The sequence below is a fragment of the Suncus etruscus genome, chromosome 3 (assembly GCF_024139225.1).
Source record: "Suncus etruscus isolate mSunEtr1 chromosome 3, mSunEtr1.pri.cur, whole genome shotgun sequence".
Taxonomy (NCBI): domain Eukaryota; kingdom Metazoa; phylum Chordata; class Mammalia; order Eulipotyphla; family Soricidae; genus Suncus; species Suncus etruscus.
In genome coordinates this window covers 43,648,037-43,672,250 of record NC_064850.1, presented here as the reverse complement: position 1 = coordinate 43,672,250, position 24,214 = coordinate 43,648,037, and the positions used below count along the sequence as shown (strand labels likewise).

Sequence of the window (24,214 nt, the reverse complement as noted above, 5' to 3'; positions counted from 1 at the left end):
GTATAAAGTATATGGAATTAAAGTAAAGGTTGAAAATAAAAGATAAATGTTCTATTTGGAGGGAAAAACTGTACTCATTTTTAATCCTCTCAAAACATATTTTCAATGGTGACAAATAGACTTATCGATGTCAACCACAACTGTAAGATATGTAATATCTAATATGCAATGCAATGATATATGTCTAATATACATATATACATATAATAATATATAATACCACAAATAATAATTTCAGAGCCATAAATGCACCCCAAATAATCACAAAAACACTGAATAACATCTGATATTGTCCCTGTTTCGCATAAGAGAACAGCTTAAAAACCGTCTACACAAATGGGTCTTTAAGAAGTAAACTAGATTGATCATATTTCATGTTTTGTAACTTTTAAGAATTCACTGCAAGCTTCTTGGTCATTTTCTTTAATATAGATTTTTCTTTTGTTATGCATTTAACTTAACTAACTTCTGAAATAGAGTTAATTGCCTAGAATGTGCCTCCAAACAAGTGGACCATTTTTTAAAAAATAAGTCATTTTATGGACCCCTCGGAGTGCTGAAAGACTTAACATCAATTTTTTTTTCATAGTCACCACTTTCTCATGGATGGCTGCTGTAACTTTACAAGTATATTTACTTTTAATTTTTAATTAAAATTTATTCAACAAAATAAGAACAAGATCTGATCAGGACTACAATGTCTTTAGAATCTAGGAAATAACTTTTTTCAATTAAGTAAAACAAATGAACCCCAAACTTTGTCAAAGCAAGTTCTTCATTTTGGGGAGTAAAGGGTCAAAACCCTTGGTGTTCACCTGGAACCAGAGTCAGTTGCAAGCAAGTCAAGTGCCTTATTCTTGTACAATTTCTAAGATCCAAGACAAACTTTTATTATTGATGCAGGCATCCATGGTGTATGATTGGACATATGATTGCCTGAAACTATTTATTCTTTTTACAGGATATATTGCTATAAGCCATAAACAAAAGGACCAAAGCAAGAGTAAAAAACCATAAAATTTTTACTTACTCTGATCAGCAGGTATGTTCTTACACCTCAGTCAAAATCTTCACAATTAAAGACCGATTCACAGCTACCAGGAAACCACTCTGGGATACAAAGCAAAGAGAGAAAAAAGACACCCCTCTTTAGCTTATGTGTCATCCCTTTCACAGAGTAAAACACTGTAATTTTCACAATTCCTTCCTAAGTATCCCACAAGAGCCCAGTGCCAATGAGGACCAAGCGGGTAACTTATAAAACCTGCATTTAATGACTATATCCAGAAAGCGGTAACAACTTGAACTTGTCCTGATTCTTAATAGAACAAAGTACTGAAGAATTAATCATGGTATTCCTTATTTCAAACCTAATCTCCAATTAGATTCAAGTTGCCACTTCTTTAAGCTATATGTAAAACTATATTTATATACTGATACATTCATGAACTCACTGATCATCTACAAATCAACACTCAGGAGCTCTTTCCAGTCTCAGAACTGAATTTTGAGACTTGTCATACACTGGTTCACTCTTTTGCAAGGACCTCAGTGCTTCAAAACATTTGATCATAATTTCTATTCAGATGCATTCCATTCACATCATTGGTCCAGGCACTCTCTTGCTGAGAAAACATTTCTCCAAGACAAGGGTCAACCACAAAACCCATCTCAATTGAATTAAAATGGAGGCACAAGAATTCTTGGTGAATGAAACAAAGGAAACACAGTGGAATTGCATTCCAGAAACTGTCTTACTTGTATGACTTACTTTCATGGCTTGAGTTGCTACTTTCTAACAAGCAGAGGAGGAGAAAACTTCTTGACCCAGATTCGATCCCCAGCATGCCCAGAGCCCGCCAGAAGTAATTTCTGAGTGCAGAGCCAGGAATAACCTGAGTGCCACTGGGTGTGGCTAAAATTAATTTAATTAATTCAATGGTTGATATTATATTAAAGTTCATTGATTAGGGTCTACACAATAATACAGTGGGTAGAGTTTTTTTTTTTTTTTTAGACTGAGAACCAGAGTGCTTCTGAGACATGGTGGCCTCCATATCGCTCATCTGAGCCCTAGGACCACCCCTAAATCTTTGGCTTCTTTTGTGAAAATGAAATAAATATAATTATTTCTGCCAAGCAGCTTTATGTTGGTGAACAAACACATTGCTAGATTATTTTGGATAACTCATTTTTTCAAGTAGGAGAGCGATGTTTAAACTCAGTTTAAACTCAGAGATGTTTAAATTCAGAGACTTAGCCCAGAAAGACAGAAACATCATTGCATATGTTTTTTTGTTTGTTTTCCCCTTCTTTTTTGGTAGAGTGAATGGTTAGGCCACAACCAGTGTTGCTCAAGGGTCTGCTCCTGGCTTTGTGCTCAGGAGTCACTCCTGGCGGTGCTCAGGGAATAGAAGCAGTGCAAAGAATCCAAAAAAGGTTGGCTATAGGTAATGAGTGGGCCTTACCTCCATCTTTCTTAGCCCAACTTGGAAATATTCAACATTTTATTCTCAGGCAGTTGGTTCTAAGCTGAGTGGAAACGCTAAATCATAACCATAATTTAAAGACATGGTCATTACTGTCTTTACCCTCCCAACTCTGGCTAGTCATTCATTTTCATAGTGTAAAGAAAACCTTTATCAAAATACCTCTATCTCTGCAGACACTCAAGCAAAGAGTCCATCCCTCTTCTTACACCGGCAACCCCCCTACACCTCTAGAGTTTCACAGAGGAAATCAGTGACCATAAGAGCCCAAGATTAGTCACCTAGTTATCCCTAGTCTTTAAGTAGGACTTAATCTTTTATTTTATAAATCCTGACTTAATCTCATAATAACACCACCAGGGATCAAAAAACCTAAGCACAGCCCACATGAATATTGGGGTACTGGTGCCGCTCTGACAGGATGGGCATCTTTGCCAAGAGCAGTGTGCAGGGATGTGCACCATGACAGGTGCCCTAATTGGTCTGGACATGTTTTCCCTTCACCGATTTCCCACTGGTGAAACGCTTTATGCACTAATTCATTTATTGAAATCGAATAGAGCCATTATCCATGACTCTCCAAAGGACAAGGATTGCATAATTAAATCTTCTGAATCACCAGCTATTGGGCTTTGCCTAAAGAGCAAGAACAGCATTTCATTTAGTGTCTGAACTTCAGATTTTCAGACACACGTTATTCATTAAACGTGACTTCTAACCTGTCTTCAGAACTGACAGCTAGCTGGGGACCCTTTCTTCTTAACTTACATTTTAGCTGTGCAGTTATTTATTAATTTCCCATCCACTAAAGAAATATTCAAGAATTGAGCCAAAGAGTTCAAGAGCTCTGACATACCTAATGCCTGTCTCTGAAACCATCTCCACACACACTGGTTCTCTCTGAAGTTGACCAGATTACATGAACCTTCAACATAATGGCTTGTGTCAATCCCCATTTTGGGACGACTTGCTCTGATTATTTACCACCTATTTCTTTTTTTTTTTTTTTTTTGGTTTTTGGTTTTTGGGCCATACCTGGCGGTGCTCAGGGGTTACTCCTGGCTGTCTGCTCAGAAATAGCTCCTGGCAGGCACGGGGGACCATATGGGACACCGGGATTCAAACCAACCACCTTTGGTCCTGGATCGGCTGCTTGCAAGGCAAACACCGCTGTGCTGTCTCTCCAGACCCGTATTTACCACCTATTTCTTAATAATGCATTGGTCACTAAAATGAACCAGATTAACTTCCTTCCCTCCTTCTCTTTCCCTTCCTCCTTCCCTCCATTCTCTCCCTTCTTTCGTCCCTTCTTCCTTCCCTCCATTCTTTCCCTTCCTTCTTTTATCCCTTCCTCCTTCCCTCCATTCTCTCCCTTCCTTCTTTCATCCCTTCCTCCCTCCCTTCTTCCCCCACTTCTCTCCTTCCCTTCTTTCCTACTAACAAAAGAAAACTTAAAGAGGCAATAAAATGGAGGGTTACTTGAGAATCTCTAGGGAGGCAAGAAAAAGGCTGGAGAGCCTTTAAGATATTCTCTGAGAGAGGAGGAAGAGGAGGAAGAAGAGTGGAGGAATGAAATGGGGAGAAGAGGAGGAAGAAGAGAAAGAAGGAGGAGGAAGTCTGCTACAGAAAGAGGCAGGGGGAAGGGCAGGATGGAGTTAGGGAACTAGATTCCATTTCAGTCACTCATTTGAGGCCATCCTCCAATGCAGGAGACAATGAAAAGACTGAATTCTGCAGAGTCACTCAATTTTCAGTCAATTATTTATGTTTAATACATGTTGTATATGCTTATAGATGAGCTCATGCACCACTGAGGATAACATCGAAGTGAAAATGGTGAACACAAGGAAGAAAACAAACTTCTAGGGGACAGGACTAGGGTAAGCACTAGAACTCATCTCTTAACCACAAGTCCTGGGTTCAATCACTGGAATTGAAAAACAAAACAAAACAAAGAATCTTATAAATTCCAGACTTCTCTGGAATTTAGGGTCCCCCAAAATAATAAAAGAAATGAACCTTGCTTTGTATTGGTTCTGAAATTCTGTGTGATTATTGTGAAAAACTCAGATATGGTGATTTATGCCATCATTAATCCAATATATCCCTATACTTTCCTAATTTGCTCATTCATTCTGAATTCATTTCCTGTAGACAGAAAATTCAATTCCTTGGGAAGTTCAAGTTCTATGATTTCTAAACAAGGAGCAGAACCCTAAAGAACTTTATCTGTGTAGAGATTCCTTTTCTACCAGCCATTTTCATGTGACTATGCTCATTTTCCACACATGAATTCAGCATATACTTAAGGGACATTATCTATACATAGACTATTCTCTCAATATTTGTCATCAATTCAGTTTTCACATGATCCAACAATATATTGTCTTAATTATTCTTCACTCATTATTGATATTTACACCAGTGATTAATTCCATGAACTACTTAAAGACACATTAGTTAAGGTAAGAAAGGAGCCTCAACTATGGCTCACCTTTATCTGACAATGAGCCAAAGTTCACGTCCGGAGGATGCTTCTGTCTGGGCCAATGTATCTGATTCTGCAGAGCACAGAATAGACAGTGAGGAAGCATCAGACACAGACATTCTAGGAAATGACACTAGGATTTCACCTTTCATCTAGCCAATCATCAATGAATTGAAATAATTTCTTTTTTATTTTGTGAGTAAAGTTACAAAATAATTTACTTTATTTTGTGAGTAAAGTCACAAAATCTGGCCACTGATAAAGAACAAGAATAGTGACTATTAATTATTATACAACCCTATTATTCATAGTCAGATACTAATATCTTAGTATAATGATCCTCTTATAGCTATTAGGATTTCTGGCACAACCACACATTTTTACATAGAGGTTATGCTTTCCCACTTCCATCTTTATTTTTCTTGCAAACACATAAGCATGAAGACCAAAATCAGCTCCTTCAAATCTCATGTATCTTTGTCTAGGGAATTTAATAGAAAATAAGAAAAGACCTATTGTTGTTGGATCTCAGCATTCCGGACAGTCTTCATCACAGAAGACTCATCACATGAGCTGTCATCATCGATCCAACAGTCTCTCTCTCTCCCTCATTCCTCTCTCTTTCTTCTCTCTTTCCCTCATCCTTCATGACTCTTTATCAGTGCCTTTCTTCCCTTGGATATAACTGCTCTGTGTGTGTCTAGAATCATTTTTCCCTCAATGTGGTGATCTGACACATGTTACATTTAATGTATGCACTAATGAACACAATGCTTCCTTCATATAAGTTCTGTACTTCTCAGTGGCTGGCCTACTCGGATGTTCTAAAACATTTTTCTTAGGTATGTTGAACATGAAGATGAAAATAATGACAGACACACACCTTTGTCATCTCTCACCTTGATTTCGGAGCCACCAACACAGAAAGATACCAAGGGAAGACTCGAACCAGCAGGATTGTTGGTTTTGAGAAACAAAGCATACTTGAGGATGAAAAATATATCCTGGTATTCATATCAATGGTCTCTCAAGTCCACCTTTCCTTTACAGAGATATTGAAGTACTTAAAACTATAATGTAAATACGTTTGTTTGTTTGTTTGTTTTTTGTTTTTTGTTTTTTTTTTTTTGCTTATTTCTGGATCTCAGGTCCAGGTTGACTGCTGGTGGGACCATATGGAGCTGCTCACAGCAAAGCAAGTGTCACTGCATTATCTCTTCCACTTGATCTTATTTCCTTTTAATTTTTTCATTTTGAGGAGGGGCCATTCCCGACAGTGCTCAGGGGTTACTCCTAGCTCTATGCTCAGGAATTATTCCTGGCAGGCTCAGGGGACCATACGGGTTGATGGAAATTGAACCCAGGTCAGCCTCATGCAAGGCAAATGCCCTACCCACTATGTTATTTCTCCGGCCCCAAGGTCTTATTTCCATTTAACAGAAGCAACATTCTCCAACCTGAGATGAAGCAAAAGATTGAATCTTCCATAATCATACTTCAATGATCCTTAAGAAAAGAGATTATAATAGCACCCATTTAATACTTCATGAGCTTCAGTGTTTTATTTTTTTATTTATGATATACTTTTTCTCTCTACATACGTTCAGAGTTGCACAATGCTTTACACTTTTTCCTTTATATTTTCTTTAGAGTGCTAATATTTATTCATTAATATTACTAATATGAGTACATAGAGGAACTCCCAATAAAAACATGCTTTACTTTACAAAGTCTAAAAGAATAATAGTGTTGAATAACCTGAACTTCTACCTATTGGTCATTGCTAGCAAAGATTTATACAGCATAGATTCATACAATCCATTCTCTCTACATTACAAACCATCAACCCAGCAACATAGATTATATCATATTCATTATTGCACAACGGCCCATTTGATTTTATGAGTAATTCTATAATATTTGATTATATATATATAATACTACTATGAATACCTATCACTAAAAGAGCCAGACAGAAAAATACATTTAGTCATTTCTTACTTTGGTCTCTCTTCTATCATGAAAGCTAACAATCATCACAATCATGACCAGAAGTGTTATTAGTTTGCCTGTCCATGGAGAGAAAGTGGTGAAGAGATTGAGAATGCCACACCATTTAATTGGAGTTTCCATCAGTTATTTATAACCATTAGGCATTGACTCATTTATAAGTTCTATTTCTTTCTGGATTTTGGACTACACCTGCTGGTGCTCAGGGATCACTCCGGTGGGTGCTTGGAGGACCATATAGGGCAGCAGGGATTTACGCTAGATTGGCTGCCTTCTAAACAAATAAGTTGTACTATCTCTGCTGTACTATCTCTCTGCTTCCCTATAATTATTTGTAGTTAATGAAACAAAGTTGGAGTCTGAAACTGGCTCAACCAATGAATAATGATTACATTTCACTATCAACATCAAACTACTAATGGACAATATATTTGGTCCATTCTTTTATCTATTCCAGTGGTTATTATTTTGTTACCTTGCAGATTATTATATTTAATATAATACAGAGTATTCTTCATCAGTAGTCATTTCGCACCTCATCTTATTCTTCTATTTTGCCCATTTAAAACCTCACTAAAATATTAAATGCAAAGGCAAAGAGACACATACAAATATCTACAGTATTAATCTACAGTATCCCTGGACACATTGATCAGATACATTTGACGCAGGACTTCAGAATTACAGGCACAAATTCTTCATCAGCTATAACACAGGCTACTAGGAAGTGTCAATGGAGATCTTGATTTCCATTCATTTTTTAAATGAATTGATTACCTATTGATTACTATCTATTGATTACTAGGAAATCAACATTAAGTTCAAAGCCATAAAAGAAGATTCCACAGCTCTCAGAGAATCCCATAGAGAAGAGATTCTGCCCTTCTGTAACTGTGCTGGTATTTTTCTTGATTGTCAGCATAATGTCCTTGGCTATCAGATAGTGAAAAAATAGTCATTTTCTGTGCTATCTGGTCTTGATTAATGAACTAGTGCATGCACAAAGTGGGTTGTCCTGGGGGAAGGTCACCATCAGCACCAGAAGCTCCATCCTAGGGGAGGAAAGTGCAGAAGGTGAGCAAAGCTCAGAAACCCTCCCAGGAATCCAAATTCCTCTCCTTTCATTAGGCGGGTAACTCAGGATAGTGCTGAATTTCCAGGACACAAATGAACTTCCCACCTCAAGTTCATCTCAGGCTTAAAATGGTCTTTTCTCTTTTCTACATCTAGATCGTCCTTAATTCAAGAAGGGAAATCCAAAACACTTTATTCTCTTCATATTTTAGCACTTTGATGCTATTAATTTCTCCCTCTTTTCTAAGGGGTGGCCCATATCAAATGATTCCAGAGGACCACAAGATGTCAGAAATGAAATCTGAAGTCCAGGCTCTGTGCCATCTACCTAGTACATCTGGTTTTTCTTGCCTCTCCACATATTTATAAGATTAATAAGACTTCCATGCATCATCTTTAATTGTTTTGGTATTTGTTTACAGATCCCTTCCCTGATGCAATGAGGACAAAAAGGCATGGCCTTTGGGGATTGACGGTCATCGTCACATACATGCATTAACATCATACCCGAGTCATGAGCTGGCCAGAAGCCCACCTCCTCTCTGTTTCTACACTGCTAAGGAAGAATTATGAGCCCCCAAAGTCCATCCTGGTCCTGTTGCCCTCAACATGTTAGTAGTATTGTTTTCCCATAACTATGTGAAATTAACCCCACCACCACCACTTCTCATGCCCTGTTGAACCAAGAGCAGGCTTCAGATGAATCCCATATTTCTCACTCAGGCCCAGTTAACACTCTTTGAGAGCAGCTCCTACTTTATATTTTTATTAATACTTGTAAACAAAACACAAACCCATAGACACAGGTTTTGCTTATTACTCACATTTCTCTCCAGGCTCCTGACTGAGATGTGACCCCAGAGCTTGGGATCAAGGAAGATTCCAGAAGTGGAGTGTCAGTTCTGAGGAGTGCAGAGCAGAGAAATGACGAAAAGAAGGTGAAACACTGTTTGCTGGTGATCTTTGCTTGTCACCTTTCACAGCACCACTTGACCAGGCTATCATTAATTGGATGTAGATACGCCTTTATTTCTCTCAGGGAAAGCAACTTGGAGTTGGCCACTGGCCCAGAATCTGTGGTTAGTCTATGGCTTTGATGCCTGTGCCATCCTTGGTCTAACAAGTATTTGGCATGAATCACTTATTTTTAAGGTGTGCAGGGAAGGGAGGGTTATGCTTCATAGTGCAGAGGGGCTTTTGTGATAAATGGAATTGAATTTGGGGCACCTATGTGCAAAGCTTGCCCCCTAACCCTTAGTGATATCTGTCTAGTCTATGGGTCATTTATTTTTCATATCTGGATATTCATAGCATGTTACTGCTCCCTCTTGCCTCCATTGGACAAGAATTCATCATATTCATCTGCATTGTCTTCTATAATTATTTATAGAATTTTTGTCAATGTAATAAAAGAATAAAAATAGGTAAACAATAAGGCCATAATGGAAGCCTTGGATATGTCTGAAATTTGTTCAACAATGAGGATGGAGCAGATCTGGTTGGCTTTGGAGCTCAGATTACCACGTATTCATCGTAGAAGACTCATACGCCACCAATAGTCATCACTGATCCAATATACCTCATCTCCACATCCATATCTCATTGATAAAGCTATGAAGTCACAAAATATCTATTTTTTGTTTTGCTCTGAGGCTACACCAGTGATACTCAAGGTTTAATCCAGGCTCCTGTGTCCTGGGATCACTCCTGGCAGAGCTCAGGGACCATATGGGTCCCTGAGAATTGAACTCAAGTCAACTGTTTGCAAGGCCTTACCCACTCTACTATCTTTCTGACCTCAAAACCCATTTTAATTCCTAAAATACATCCCAAAACTAAGAAGGGTCTACATAAACTTCATATGAATATCAAGCACTCTCAAGTATGTTTTATATTCCATAGTTTTACACATAGTCAATACTTCACACATACTAATATTTCATACTAAAATACGGGTGCAGCATAAGTGATAATTTTGCACATTTGAAAGAAGTTGAGAAGAGAACTTTCTTCGAGAACTCACATCAACATGAGCGTCACTCCCCAAACTTCGAGCCCAGATATGGCCCCTCAGCTCCAGGTCATCCGCGCTGAGAAAGATATCGTAGAGCGAATGACAAGAAGAAGACATCATTAATATTCCTGATCATTGCAACAGAGTACTGGATTCGGCTGCATTTCAGTGGGCCTCAGACTCCCACGCATTCATCGTAGAAGACTCATACGCCACCAGTGGTCATCATTAAGCCCATATTGCCCTGAGGTGGTCACACCCATATTCTTTTGTGTGTACTTTGGGCCACACCCAGAAGTACTCAGGGATTACTCCTGTCTCTGTGCTCGGGAATTACTCCTGGTAGTGCTTGGGGGACCATATGGGAAGCCAGGGATTTACCGGGGTTGGCGTTGACGGCATGCAAGGCAAACGCCCTACCCTCTGTGCTCTCTCTCAGGCTTCACACACTCATATTCTTAAACTCTTTGTTTCCCATGAGCACACCTTCCACTAATCATGCAAGTATAAGTAGTAAAACTCAGTATAATATAAGCATTAAAAATATATGAATTATATTATAAAAGATATGTATTTTTAAATATAGTTAATAAACATAAGTTCAAGGTTGTATAGATATAAAAAAACATTGTTTTTATAAGTATATTGATTACTTAGTCTAAATAGATTTCCGACTTTCTAAGAAGCGAATGGGTTACCTGAAATTGACAATGTCCCTGAAATTCTTGAAAAGTCACTAGACGGCCTGATGGAGATGCAATCCACAGGCAGGCCACCAGGGGGCATTGCTTCAGTGAGCACTAGGACTCCATTCTGGGGAGAAGTACAATGTGCAGTTGGAGAACTAATCTAAATATGAAATAAATAAATCCTAATATCTTGAACATTTACCCTCGTTCCAAAAACTGACGTCAAGGTCCTTACACTTATTTTCTATACACTGATAGTACACTGAACTCTTTAATTAAAAAAAAATCCTGAAATCTTAGGAGGAAATTTGAATTCCTTTTCCCATAATGCCAAGTTTTGATGCACCCAAGGGGAAATGTTTCAGTCATTCAGGGGTACCCATCATCAGGGGACAACAAAGGACACGAAGTAAAGAATGGACTTTATTCCCATTCTCCAGTGATAGTCGATTATTAGTCAATGATTGGAGTAAATTTGGTATCTGAGTAGATTATTCTATTGTCCAATGATATTAACACATGGAAACTGAGCAAATGTTCAAAGTAAATATTTGGGGGCTGGTGATGTGGATAAGAGGTAAAATGCACCTCATATGTGGGAGGTCTTGGGTTTAATCCCTGGCTCTGAAAAACAAAAATAATACTGTACGGGGCCGGAGCGATAGCACAGCAGTAGGGCATTTGCCTTGCACGTGGCCAATCCAGGATGAACCTTGGTTTGATCCCCAGCATCCCATATGGTTCTCCTAGCCAGAAGCAATTTCTCAGCGCATAGTCAGGAGTAACACCTGAGGATCACAGGGTGTGGCCCACCCAAAAAGCAAAAAAATATATTGTATAGATAGATTGCACCTATGGCTCAGTCTTCCTATAAACAATGAAAATGAATGTGGGTCTAGTTGTTTTGATCATCATAGAAAACTCATATGATACCATCATCAGTCCATCTTTTTCTCTTTCAAATCATTTCTCATTGATTATCAATACATACTACTTTTAGTGCTGTTTCACAAAAAGTAAAGGGGCTTTTAAGGCACTTTATCAGTATATAGACTATTCTCATCTCAACATCTGTCATTATCAAGTCAGTTTTCACATGACTCAACAATATATTCTCTCAATTATCCTGCACTTATCATTGATATTTACACCTATGAGTAATGAACTGCTTTAAAGATACAAAGTTAAGCTAAGAAAAGAATCTCAACTGTCAATCACCTTTATCTGATACTGAGTCAAAGTTCACGTCCAGAGGATGCTTCTGTCTGGGCCAGGCTTCCAACCTTTCAGGGCAAAGAATAGATGATGAGGAAGTCAGGTGTTTCAGGCAATAGCCCTAGGATTCCACTTTTCCTCTAACTAATTATCAATTAATTGAAAGAATTCCGTTTTATTTTCTTATCAGTAAAGTCATAATATCTGGTCACTTATAGAGAACAAGAACAGTGACTACTAGTTATGAATTATTCGTAGTCAAATACTAATATTCTGGAATGACTATCCTCTTATTATAGTTTTAGAATTTCTAGCCCAACCTTACATTTTTACACAGAGGTGGAACTTTCCCACCTTCACTTTATTTCTGTAGCAAACACACAAGCATGAAGACCAAAACTAACTCCTTATACCTTCATATGTGTCAGTCTAGGGAATCCCACATAACAATGATAAAGGATTGGATGTCTTTGCTGTTGGATCTCAGGGATCTGGACAGTCTTTATCACAGAAGACTCATCAATGAGCCACCATCTTCTACCCAACAGTCTCCTTTTCCCCCCTCATTCTTCTCTAAGTGATTCACATCCATTAATAAAACTTAATACCCTATTCTTTACAAAAGACAAAATGATATCCCAATCCTTCAATAGAATAGCCATGTCTCAGTGGTTAAAAATGTTCTTTTATATGATTGCATTAATATTTCACAAATTTCAGTAATTAATGTTGATGTATACTGCCATCCTGCCATTCTATAGTACCTTTTTAATAATGCACTGGCTATCCAGGAAATCAATATACCTTAAAAATAATACCTAAAAACAATCATCTTTCTCACATTGGTGTGGCATTTAAAAACCGTGAAGGGCCTCCACACTCACCCTATGACATGATGCCCAGCCAACTGGAATGTGGCTATTCTGAGAAAGACAAAGAAGAGATGGAAAAATACCATTAGTAAAACTTTATCCCAATCAAGACCCACCTACACAGTTTATTTTCTTGGTTAGTTAGGAACTATGTGCTCCCAAATGGATGCCTCAATAATTGAGGAATAAAAGATTTTCATTATGAAGAGGTAGTACAGTGGATACAATACTTACTTTGCATGCTGCTGACCCAAGTTCAATCCCCAGAACCATCTTTGATTCCTGAGCCTCAACAAGAGTGATCCCTGAGCACAGTCAAGAATGATCACTGAACACATCTGAGGGTGGCCCAGAGCATTTTGGTTTGGTGGTGGCGGTGGCAATGAACCCAGTAATGACCTCGTACATGCCAGCAAATTCTCTCCTGCTCCTCTCCATCCTATTCCCCTTTCCTTGGCTCATTTCATCAGTGGTTTTAATTTTATTAATAACATATTTTGTTTTACTGAATATAATTGAATCTAAAAGGACAATACATAACCCTATACTTAGATACATAAATCCATAATCTTTTTATTTGTGTTGAAAGTTCTATCAGTAGTTTATAAATAATTACAAATCCAGAACTATGAAACCAATGTAAATAAACAATCTATAATTCTAACATCTTAGTATAAAATCAATTCAATGGCAGAAATATGGAATTTATGTTCCATGTTGGACATCATTTCAAAAATTGTGCTACTCACCCCTAAGCCCTATATTAATAGCCACAATCACTGATCCATATTTAACACTTCATCTCTGCTTATACAAATCTCCCAATGAATAAATTAATTCATTGATTGAATCATAAACCATACTTCTCAAAAGTGAATCCAAGAAGCGGGTTAAAGAGACAGCACTAGCATTTCAGAAGTTGCCCTGCCCCCATTTAAATTCCTGGCATCTTTATATATGATCCCTCAAGCACTGCCAGGAGTGATCCCTGAGCACAGAACTGGAAGAAAACCCTGGGTATAAACAGGTGTGGTCTAAATACTCAAATTCAAATTTTTAAAAAGGAGAGATAAAGATGGCCAACAGGAATATAAAAGGATGATCCACATCACTACTCCAGGAAATGAGAACCAAACTCTCTAGGAAGTAGCCCTGCATGCTATTAAGATGATAATCACCCAAAAGACAAAAAAAAAAGGAACAAGTCTTGGGGAGATTGAGGGCAAACATGAGCCCTTTAGATTTTGCTGAGACTTAGTGCTCGCAGGGAATAATGGGGTGTTGCCTCAGCCAATGCCTCGATGGACTAGCAGGAAACTGGCTAGAGACAATTATCTCACTTTCTGTTGGGTCAGGCATTTTAGAGACATAGAACTCACAGCCACCAGCTCTCATAATTAATCCATTCAGGACCTTTCTAAATGTTCCCCTATCACTTACTTTGATATTGGTAATAATTAATTTGTTATAATAAAGATAAATGCATAATTCATAACATGACAAGAAATGGTTGACTAAATGTAGCTTCTGTCAAATAGAACCTGCACCACACAGATCCTATCTCTCCCATCCTCCAACGTCAGTGTGACATCCTATCAATGAAAGTTGCACAACACGCCTGCCACATTCATCATAGCACAGGATTAACTTGCCTCTAGATTGATCGCTTTTTAATGATACCCAGATAATCATTTCAACTGAGACCAAATTCCTTTCCTGACATGAGCTCAGCGGATCCATCAACATCATGATTGGGAATATCTGTGCAAGATTGTATTGAAAACTTTTGGGAGATCGTCCATCAGGGAAGTTTTCGTTAAGAAGAGTAGAGTATTACTCATATTAGGCTCCATCCTCTAATGAAGGCAGCCAGAGAGTTCGGAAAATGAATAATGTAGGCTTGGACCAACGACACCAACATCTCCATTCTGCAGTACAGAGCAGACCCCGAAGGGCTGTGAGTGTCACTGGTCCTGACTCCCACTCTTCTATTACAGGCCCAGGGGGTGATCAGAGATTTTGAGACTCTCTAGGTTAGTTTCACAAAACATCGCAACTGACAGAAAAATGAGTGGTGATCCCTACTCATCCTGTCCACACCGGATTCTTCCACTATTTCAACTGCAACCCCCAGAAATTTGTCTGCATCCTCAGAGGGGTCTGGTGGAATAAAAAAAATTAATATTGAATGAAAAGCACTCTAGTGAATTTTTTCAGATTTTTCACCATCCCCATGTTGTTTACTTATAAAGGGGTCACAACCCAAAGTGTAAGAAAGTCAATAATTTCAGCGAGAGGTGACATTCTCACTCTTATTTTTTTCCTGCTGAGTCTTTTGCGATATGTAGTAACCAACTAACCCAGTCACTTTCGGGGTGGGGTGGGGAAGGTGTTTGAACAATTGCCTAATCACTGGTCTCATTTTATTTGTAGACTGAAAATGAATAAAAAGGGATCCCAAACATAACCATTGTCTACCTTCACATCTGTAGAAATGGTTCCTAGGAGTGGTCTTGGAGGACTGAAATCTGGATATAGTATAGGTCATCTATGATTGATACAGCACCAAGCAACCTGATTGGGCCATCATGTATTCATGACTAGCCCTTTAAAAAGCACACTCCAGGAGCCAAAGAGATAGTCCAGTGGGTAGGACACTTGCCTTCTATGTGACCAACCTGTGTTCAACTTCTAGAACCCCACAGAGTCCCCAGAGCTCCACCAGGAGGAATCCCTGAGCCAGAAGTAAATCCTGCCAAGTGTGACCCAAATATAATAATAAAAAATAATAATAAACTAAAAATAAATAAAGCCCACTCTAGTCCTGAGTGGTATTTGACTATTCACTGGTTTGTGGAAGATCACTACTGTCCAGGGAACTATATTAACATACATACAAGAGAAAAATGTGAGCTCTTTGTTTCTGGCTTCTGCTCTCTCACTGGGCTGGGAACTAAATTATCAGAGATAGCTATGGAACACTTTGTTTTCTTTTAAGGAAAACGAAACTTTGAACTTACTACTGACCCAGTAAGAAACATCATCCAGGTTGCTCTCCACCATGTCCTCTCTGGACAGCAGCTTTTGAACCACATATTTAAGGTATTTTGTCCCCCAGCCCTTAGCATTTTTAAAAACTGGACAATGCTTCATTAGATACACCAATGCTTATTATTTTCTGTGTTTGTCAAATGATTTTTTTTTCATTGCTCCCATTGTAATTGCACAATGAAAATGCAAAAATGACTGAAATGTTCATGGGCTGGACCTCAGGGCTTGGTCATCATCACGCATGACTCATACTCTGGCAGGTACCATCACTGGTCCATGAAAGCCCATGTTCTCTTAGCAAATATGTATGGATTTTAGCTCTGAGCTCCCAAATCCACTAAAGGTGCAATCACAAGCCCCACAAAGTATCTTTTTGTTTTGTTTTGTTTTGTTTTTGTTTTTGTGTCACACCCAGCAGTGCAGGGGTCACTCCTGGCTCTAAGCTCAGAAATCGCTCCTGGCAGGCTTGGGGGACCAAGCCCCACAAAGAATCTTGTTCTCCCTCCCTTGCATGCTCTAAACTCAGTCTCCAGGGAGCAATTTACACTCAGGGCTCCTCAAGCACAGGAAACTATCAATGCCTCAAGTTAATCCCAACTTCATCACTGGGATGCAATTCATCTCATTTCAATATGGAACCCACTTAATACTGACAGTTAATGCCCTAACATGAAATACCCAGATCCAGAGCAGAATTTTGCCATGACTCATGCGGTTTCATCCTTCAACACCCCAGATTTAACCACTGAGCTGGTAGCCCTGACAAGCTCATCTACATCAGGAGAGCAGAACAGGACATACTTTGCAAAATTAGTCAGAAGACATTTGGCCAATGAACCTTGCATTCCACATATGATGAACTCTGCTACTTAAGGCTTGACTGATTGGGTTTTTTTACTCTGAAAAAAAGGAACCACATGAAAACTTGAAATTGGCCCCAAATAATAGAATTGATTCTGTGATTTTTTTGTTTGTTTGTCTGTTGGGCCATCCAGCAGCAGTTCTCAGAAATATGTAGTCCCCCTGTGCAAAGCATAAGTTCCAGTCTCCTGTCCCCTAAAACTGACTCTATTCTGTGTCTCTATTTTGTAGAAAAATTGCTAGAACACTTGATCCATTCATTTCTTCCCAAATGGCAACATTTTCCATTTTTAATAATGTTTTTCCCCATGACACACATATTTGATCAATGTCTCACTATACTCTTTGTCTCTTATATTTATTACATGCATCTATTATGACTCATTAATGATAAAAATAACTTATACTTCGAACAGTATTATCATTGTAATTTCCTGAGATTTGTCTGAAATCCTATGACATAATTCAGATTACTAGTCCATGTATGGGCCTTTGGGTGTTTCATTCTTGCCTGTATTAGTGAAATGATTGATCCATTGACAAAAATAAGAGTGATTTACACACACAGAACTAAGATCAAGGTCTTTGAATGTCTCAATATCTGCCTATTTACTCACTGGCCACATAAGTGTATATTTGTCAGTAATACACCTCAATGCTACCCAATGTATATATACGTATTATTTTATTTTTTTTTTATTTTTTTTGTGGTTTTTGGGTCACACCCGGCAGTGCTCAGGGGCCACTCCTGGCTCCATGCTCAGAAATTGCTCCCGGCAGGCACGGGGGACCATATGGGACGCCGGGATTTAAACCGATGACCTTCTGCATGAAAGGCAAACGCCTTACCTCCATGCTATCTCTCCGGCCCTTATACGTATTTTAAATCCTGTGTAACATTGGGAAGATGGTTGGGTAACATTTGATGATTTAAGAAATAATATTTCTTTCTGGAAGTTTGGAATGCTGCATGCATTAAATCCTCAAATGAGTGATACTGGAAATCTCAGTGACTAAAATAAGATGATAAAAAGAGTGACAATAGGGCCCGGAGAGATAGCACAGCGGCGTTTGCTTTGCAAGCAGCTGATCTAGGACCTAAGGTGGTTGGTTCGAACCCCAGTGTCCCATATGGTCCCCCGTGCCTGCCAGGAGCTATTTCTGAGCAGACAGCCAGGAGTAACCCCTGAGCAACGCCGGGTGTGGCCCAAAAACAAAAAAAAAAAAAAAGAGTGACAATAACTCGGCTACATTTCAAGAAATAATTGAACAAAATAAACAACAATGACTATTCTTCACCTTGGTCTCATCCCTGACATGGGAACATGACTTTGAGGATGATCTTGATCTTGATGACAGAAGAAGCTGGAATCCCTCAGCAACTGTACTGAAGTAGCAGGTAGAGATGATAAAAAAAAAAAAGGTGGAGTCTCTCTCTCTCCCTTTCCTCTTTCTCTCTCTCTCACCCCCACTTGCATCCATACACTGGGTTTCATTAGCTTGTACGAATTTAACTTTTTCTCTTAATAATATGAGCTTCAGAATCGTGATTCACAGAGAACAATATCATCTGTCATTGCTCATCGAATCCTTGGTAAAGAAACGAAGCTTAATGGTACATTTATGAGCTCTGGCAATTTTGATTACTCTTCAGTTTCCTCACAATATAGTTTAATCAATGAACAATACTTCATTTTCATCATCCCAATGTACAGGTTTGACTGTTATTCTGCCATCAGTACTTTAATAATGTTGAGAGCTAGGAGAGAATAGCAGGAACACTAATGCCCCCAAATAAGAGCCTTGGACATTCCTAATTGCTGGGTTACTGATGTTTTTAACCAGTCCCACGTGGGTTGGAGGATACATGCTCCTCATCATGAAGAATCACATGCCAGTCATCATCACTGGTTCAAGACTGACCCTCCACCCCTACAACAATCTCTATTAATTGACTATGATGGAAACAGACACACATTACCCCAAACTCATGACTAAAAGCCTTGAGTCCCCTTTATCTTCCATCCATACACTCATTTCCACAGAGATCAAACACCCATGAATGCAACTGAATGTTTCATCTACAGATTAATCATAATATTATTTCATAGTGGTGATAGCTGATAGGAGACTATTTGGACTGCCTTGATTATAGTGAAGACTTGTTAATAATAATAAATGTAATGCTTTCAAAAACACTCAGCCAGCAGCAATATGATTAACTCAAATGGTTTGAATGTTCCCAATGCATGGGTGACCAGAGAGCTTGTGAGTGTGTTCAAAGTTATAACTGAACTCGACGGCACCATTCTGAGGAGCACAGAGCAGATCAGAGAAGAACATGTTGAAATTGAATGGCCATTGGGCCCTCGCCCTCTGAATTTTGTTTCTACTGATTGAGACATTCACTTCAGGTACTTTGACTTCTTCATGAAAAATTAGTATCTCAGACATTTAGGTCAATTCTCTGTTCTTCTGACCTCACTACCTACTTTTACTATGGGATGATGCTCCATTTTGACTTCTATTTTTGATTTAATTGCTTTAATTATTCTAAACACATTTATAAATATATGATAGAACACAAAGACTAAAAAGTCCTAGGTTTGTTGTCTTCCTGACTTCTAGTGTATGGAATCCTTTCAAACAAAGAAAAGGAGTGGCATTTCTGTTTGATGGACCTCAGAGTTTCAGACACATAGGACTCATCATCCATGTTCAAATGCCATACATCATCATTGGTCCATAAATGGCATCCTTCCTCCTCATATGTTTCAAAATTGCTGATGAGATCACTCATTCACATTGATTTTTCAGGGACAGGCTGTTTCTAAATTATCTGCACATGCTCCAAAGAGTAAGTTCTTACTCACATGTTCTCGGTGCTCTTGCAGTATAGACACAACCAGGGAATTTGTCAACATGGAAGTTTACCACCTGCAGAGCCAATTAAAATAGAGCATAGCAACTGAAATGACAAGATGATCCATTGATTATTTATGGGCTGCACTGATCTGTTTTTAGATATTAATTGATTTTTCATTATGTATATGCATGCATAGGCAGAAATGTACTCACTATATGTCTATTAAAATAAATGAAACAACCTCAAGCATAGAGATGAAACAAAATAATATAAAAATGGGGCCGGAGCAGTGGCGCAAGCGATAAGGCATTTTGTCTAAGGTTTGATCCCCGGCGTCCCATATGGTCCCCCAAGCCAGGAGAGATTTCTGAATGAATAGCCAGGAGTAACCCCTGAGCACCACCAGGTGTGGCCCAAAAACAAACAAACAAACAAAAAACCCACCACCAACAAAAAACTGATTACTAATTGGGACCACAAAGATAGTCCAGCAAAGAGGTGTGCGTCTTGCACTTGACCTACTCAAATTCAATCCCTGTCACATCAGCTGATCTCTGGAACCCCTCTATAAGTGACCACTGAGTACAGGGCAGGAATAAGTCCAAGAACTGTTGAATGTGGTCCAAAACATCCCCCAATGTTGGATTATAATTATTCATGCCTATATAACCTGAGCAAAAGAGGTAACATCATTAATGCAATTATTTTCTTTTTACCATGCAACTGAAGGTGACATCCCCTGTCTATAGATTTCTTTGGTTTATTATTTATTTGTTGGCTTTGGGACTATAGCTGGTGATGCTCAGGGCTACTCCTCACTTGGTGCTGAATAGGGAATCAGCAAACATCCATCAGGGGATCAACCAGAGACTCCAGACTACGAAGTCTGGGAACTAACCAGCCTCAGGATTGATTCTTGAGTTAAAATCACTGACTTCAGCTTTAGTGACTGATCTATTTTTCCTTTCTAAAATACAACATTATTTCCATGATTTGATCTGACCACATACTTAGAACTCACAATTCCTTCATCTTTTTATTTTCCCGTGTGTTTATTTTTAAATAATGATTCATAATGGAGACATTAATAATAGTTAGTGATAGAGTACCTTGTGTACTTTAGTGTGGTGAAAACACAATAACTTTTGTACATTAAAATTGTAAACATTAATAATATTATAACAATGCTGCCTACACTATAATAAAGATAAACCCTTAAAAAGAACAATTAGGTTAACTATATGGAACTAGCATAAAAATATGAATTCTGTGGTGAGAGAGGAATTACAGTGGGTGAGGTGCTTGAATTGCATGCAGAGGACTCTGGTTTGATCCCAGAATCACCTATGCCACCCTTTCCCCAATACTGTCAGGAATGATCCCAGAGCACAAGCCCAAGGGTAAGCCCTGAGCACTAATAAGTGTGGCCCAAATCCCTCTTCCCTTTGGACCAAATAAATAAATAAAAAACAGCAAATCTCTATCCCAACATTTGTGCATGAAATTATTTAAAAATGAGAAAGACTAATTAGATTTTGCATTGCGTTTCATAATTTCAGATATACTTGGTTTTTTTCAACAGACTTTCCATATTTATTTAATAGCCTGTTTTTTAGTTTTGGTTTTAGACCACACCCAACAATGTTTAAAGGCGTACTTCTAGCTCTATGATCAAGGATAACTCCTAGTGAGGTTCAGGGGACCATGTTAGGTGCCAGAAATCAAACTGATATTGGTCACATGCAAAGCAAATGCTTTCCTCTCTCGGGATTCCTACATTTATCAAAAAGAAAAAACACTAACTAGGGGCCAGAGCAGTGGCGCAAGCTGTAAGCATCTGCCTGTGCACATTAGCATGGGGAGGACAACAGTTCAATCCCCCAGCATCCCATATGGTCCCCCAAGCCAGAAGTGATTTCTTTGTTTATTTCTTCAGATATACTTTTATCACCAATGACTCATATGACCAGTCATCATCAGTGGTCCATGATTGGACTCTTCTTTCTAAATGCAAAGTTTTTATATTAACATCAACCAAATCATTAATTCTTTTTTTTTATTTTGGGTCACATCCAGCGGCACTCAGGGATTACTCCTGGCTCTATGCTCAGAAATCACTCCTGGCAGTCTCAGGGGACCATATGGGATGCCGGGATTCAAACCACTGACCTTCTGCATGAAAGGCAAACGCCTTACCTCCATGCTATTTCTCCAGCCCCAAATCATTAATTCTTAATCAAAGTAAAGTTAAGGTAAATATTATAAATTTCTATCATCTCTACAAATCATTCTTCACAAGGATATCATCATCTCTGTTCATAGGTCTCAATGAAATGATCATTACCCGTGACCCAAAATGTTTCCTATATTACTGGACAAAAATTTTCACTAAAACCATATATGCCTTTAAAAAAATAAAGACCCTGGACCAGAAAGATAATATAGCAGGTAGGGTCCTGGCCTTGCACATGTGTTTGATCCCTGGCATCTCAAATGGTTCCCTGAGCAGAACTAGGAGTGATTTCATAGTGATTGCTGAGTCAGGAGGAAACCCTGAGTGTCACCAGGTATGGCCCAAAAATAAACAAACAAAAAAGACCCAAATCTTTGTTACTTACCAGGTCGGTTTAATTTTTGACGCTGATGCTACTGAACCATGTTGATCCCATTAGAATCTGCAATCAACTCCAGGTTTGGTTGTGAACAGACCAATCAGAGAAGGCTAAAAATAAGAGATGAAAACATGGTTCCCATTAATAAATATTTCCCACTATGAATAAGCATCATCTGTAACTCCCACTTGTCACTACGCTTCACTATCCAACCCATCTTACATTCAGCTCATTTGTTTTTTAATTCTAATCTATATTCACCTGATATTTATTTGGAAAATATTTCTTAACCTATTTTATCATGGATCATGTCATGCTGGTTCATTAATTCTTTGTTGATTTGATATGCTAATATATTATAAACAGAGTCCACTGGGCCATAAAAAATTATTTTTTTATTTTTGACACATGTCTCTAGGAATCTTCCATGAAGGTAAGGGAACCTTGGCACTGGACCTCAGAATTACAGATAAAGTCATGACCATAATGATCATTGGTCCATGTCAAGATTTGAGTCACACCCAGCTATACTCAGGGCCAACTCCTTGCTCTGTGTTTAGGATCATACTTAGGGAACCATCTACAGGGTTGGAGATCAAGCCAGAGTCATCTATATTCAAGGAAAAAACCTGAACCCCTGTATTATCTTCTATCCCCCATAACAATATATTTTATGTATCCTTCAATCAGTCTACAGAATAATATTACACTCACACATTTCTCATAGCAATATAGATGATAACCCAAAACTGAACCAATGTACAAGACACAAACTCCCAAGCAGAAAAGAAAAATGATGCACAAAGTAGCCCTAACAAAAAGAAAGTGCCACAAAGTACCACAGGGAAGGAGCAAAAAGAGTGGACCTAAGTGAAAAAAAATCCAGGGGAAATACAAATACCAGCTCATTTCTATAATAGAAAGAGGCAATAACAATTGGATGAATGAAACAAAATAAAATACAAACCAATATTGGGATAAATTAGTGATTCCCAGAAGGGAACAGGAAGGATTGGGGAAATTGAGACACATACTCACCTGGTGGCCAGGGTGGTCTCTAGAGAGAAGCTCAGGACTGCAAGGTCTCAAATTCGATGTATGAACCACACAGAGAGCAAGAGAGAGAGTCTTACTGGTCAGCACCTGGCCTCAGCTTGTCTGCTGCAGCCTTCAGGCATCTCTCATTTTCAGTAGGGATCTAGCTTGATACTCGTGAGCAAACTTCCATTCAAACTCAACCATCTCTTGTATGGAACCCTTTAATCTCTTTGGGACTTTATGAACTCTGAGTTCCAAGTCCTGTTACTATGTTACTCATCTATTCTCATCCTACAATCAATATCCCCAGAGCACCAAAGGCTGGCTCTTGACACTTGAAAATTCCACTGGTATAAAATTTCAAACCCTTTTGTGATGGACCTCAGAAGATCAGAGCTGTTTCAATCACTCGGCAGAGTTCAAGATGATTACAGGCACATCATTGGTCCGTATACGTTTAAATGTAACTTGTATGTTCCCTTTATAGAACATAGGCCCTTCATCAGAACCAAAAAACATACCAGTATCTCCTATGTACCCCTTTCCTTGTAACAACTATTCAACCTGCTTAGCAGTAACAAGAATAAATGTTTTCGGGGCCGGGAAGGTGGCGCTAGAGGTAAGGTGTCTGCCTTGCAAGCGCTAGCCAAGGAAGGACCACGGTTTGATCCCCCGGCGTCCCATATGGTCCCCCCAAGCCAGGAGCGATTTCTGAGCTCATAGCCAGGAGTAACCCCTGAGTGTCAAACGGGTATGTCCCAAAAAACCAAAAAAAAAAATAAATAAATGTTTTCAAAAAAAATAAAGGGAGGGGGATCAAAAAATGCTTCAGGAAGAGAAATACTATAAATCAACAAGCTATAAAGAAGAGTGTTACAAACTTGATAATTACTGAAATATTCCTATGTATATCAATTATTTCATAAATATTAGTT

The 24,214-nt window shown here is 38.6% G+C and overlaps 2 long non-coding RNA genes and 5 pseudogenes across 3 annotated transcripts; all 7 read right to left on the bottom strand.

The window, feature by feature from the left end:
* Positions 1-5,498: 5,498 nt before the first annotated feature.
* LOC126004984 (uncharacterized) lies at positions 5,499-5,567 on the bottom strand (annotated as a pseudogene).
* A 962-nt stretch (positions 5,568-6,529) lies between these two features.
* LOC126003648 (uncharacterized) lies at positions 6,530-10,368 on the bottom strand. The gene is made up of 2 exons (XR_007493817.1): positions 8,886-10,368; positions 6,530-8,039 (listed from the first exon to the last, which is right to left on the bottom strand). It is a non-coding gene; the product is annotated as an uncharacterized LOC126003648 (long non-coding RNA).
* On the bottom strand, positions 9,567-9,634 carry LOC126004975 (uncharacterized; annotated as a pseudogene).
* LOC126004976 (uncharacterized) lies at positions 10,244-10,312 on the bottom strand (annotated as a pseudogene).
* Positions 10,369-12,860: 2,492 nt separating the features above from the next.
* LOC126003647 (uncharacterized) lies at positions 12,861-23,868 on the bottom strand. Of its 2 annotated transcripts, none has more exons than XR_007493815.1 (5): positions 23,280-23,868; positions 22,248-22,351; positions 19,637-19,731; positions 18,063-18,150; positions 12,861-12,902 (listed from the first exon to the last, which is right to left on the bottom strand). It is a non-coding gene; the product is annotated as an uncharacterized LOC126003647 (long non-coding RNA). The 2 variants fall into 2 exon arrangements; XR_007493816.1 differs by lacking the exon at positions 12,861-12,902 and adding an exon at positions 17,168-17,274.
* LOC126004986 (uncharacterized) lies at positions 16,114-16,179 on the bottom strand (annotated as a pseudogene).
* LOC126004977 (uncharacterized) lies at positions 19,439-19,509 on the bottom strand (annotated as a pseudogene).
* Positions 23,869-24,214: the final 346 nt, after the last annotated feature.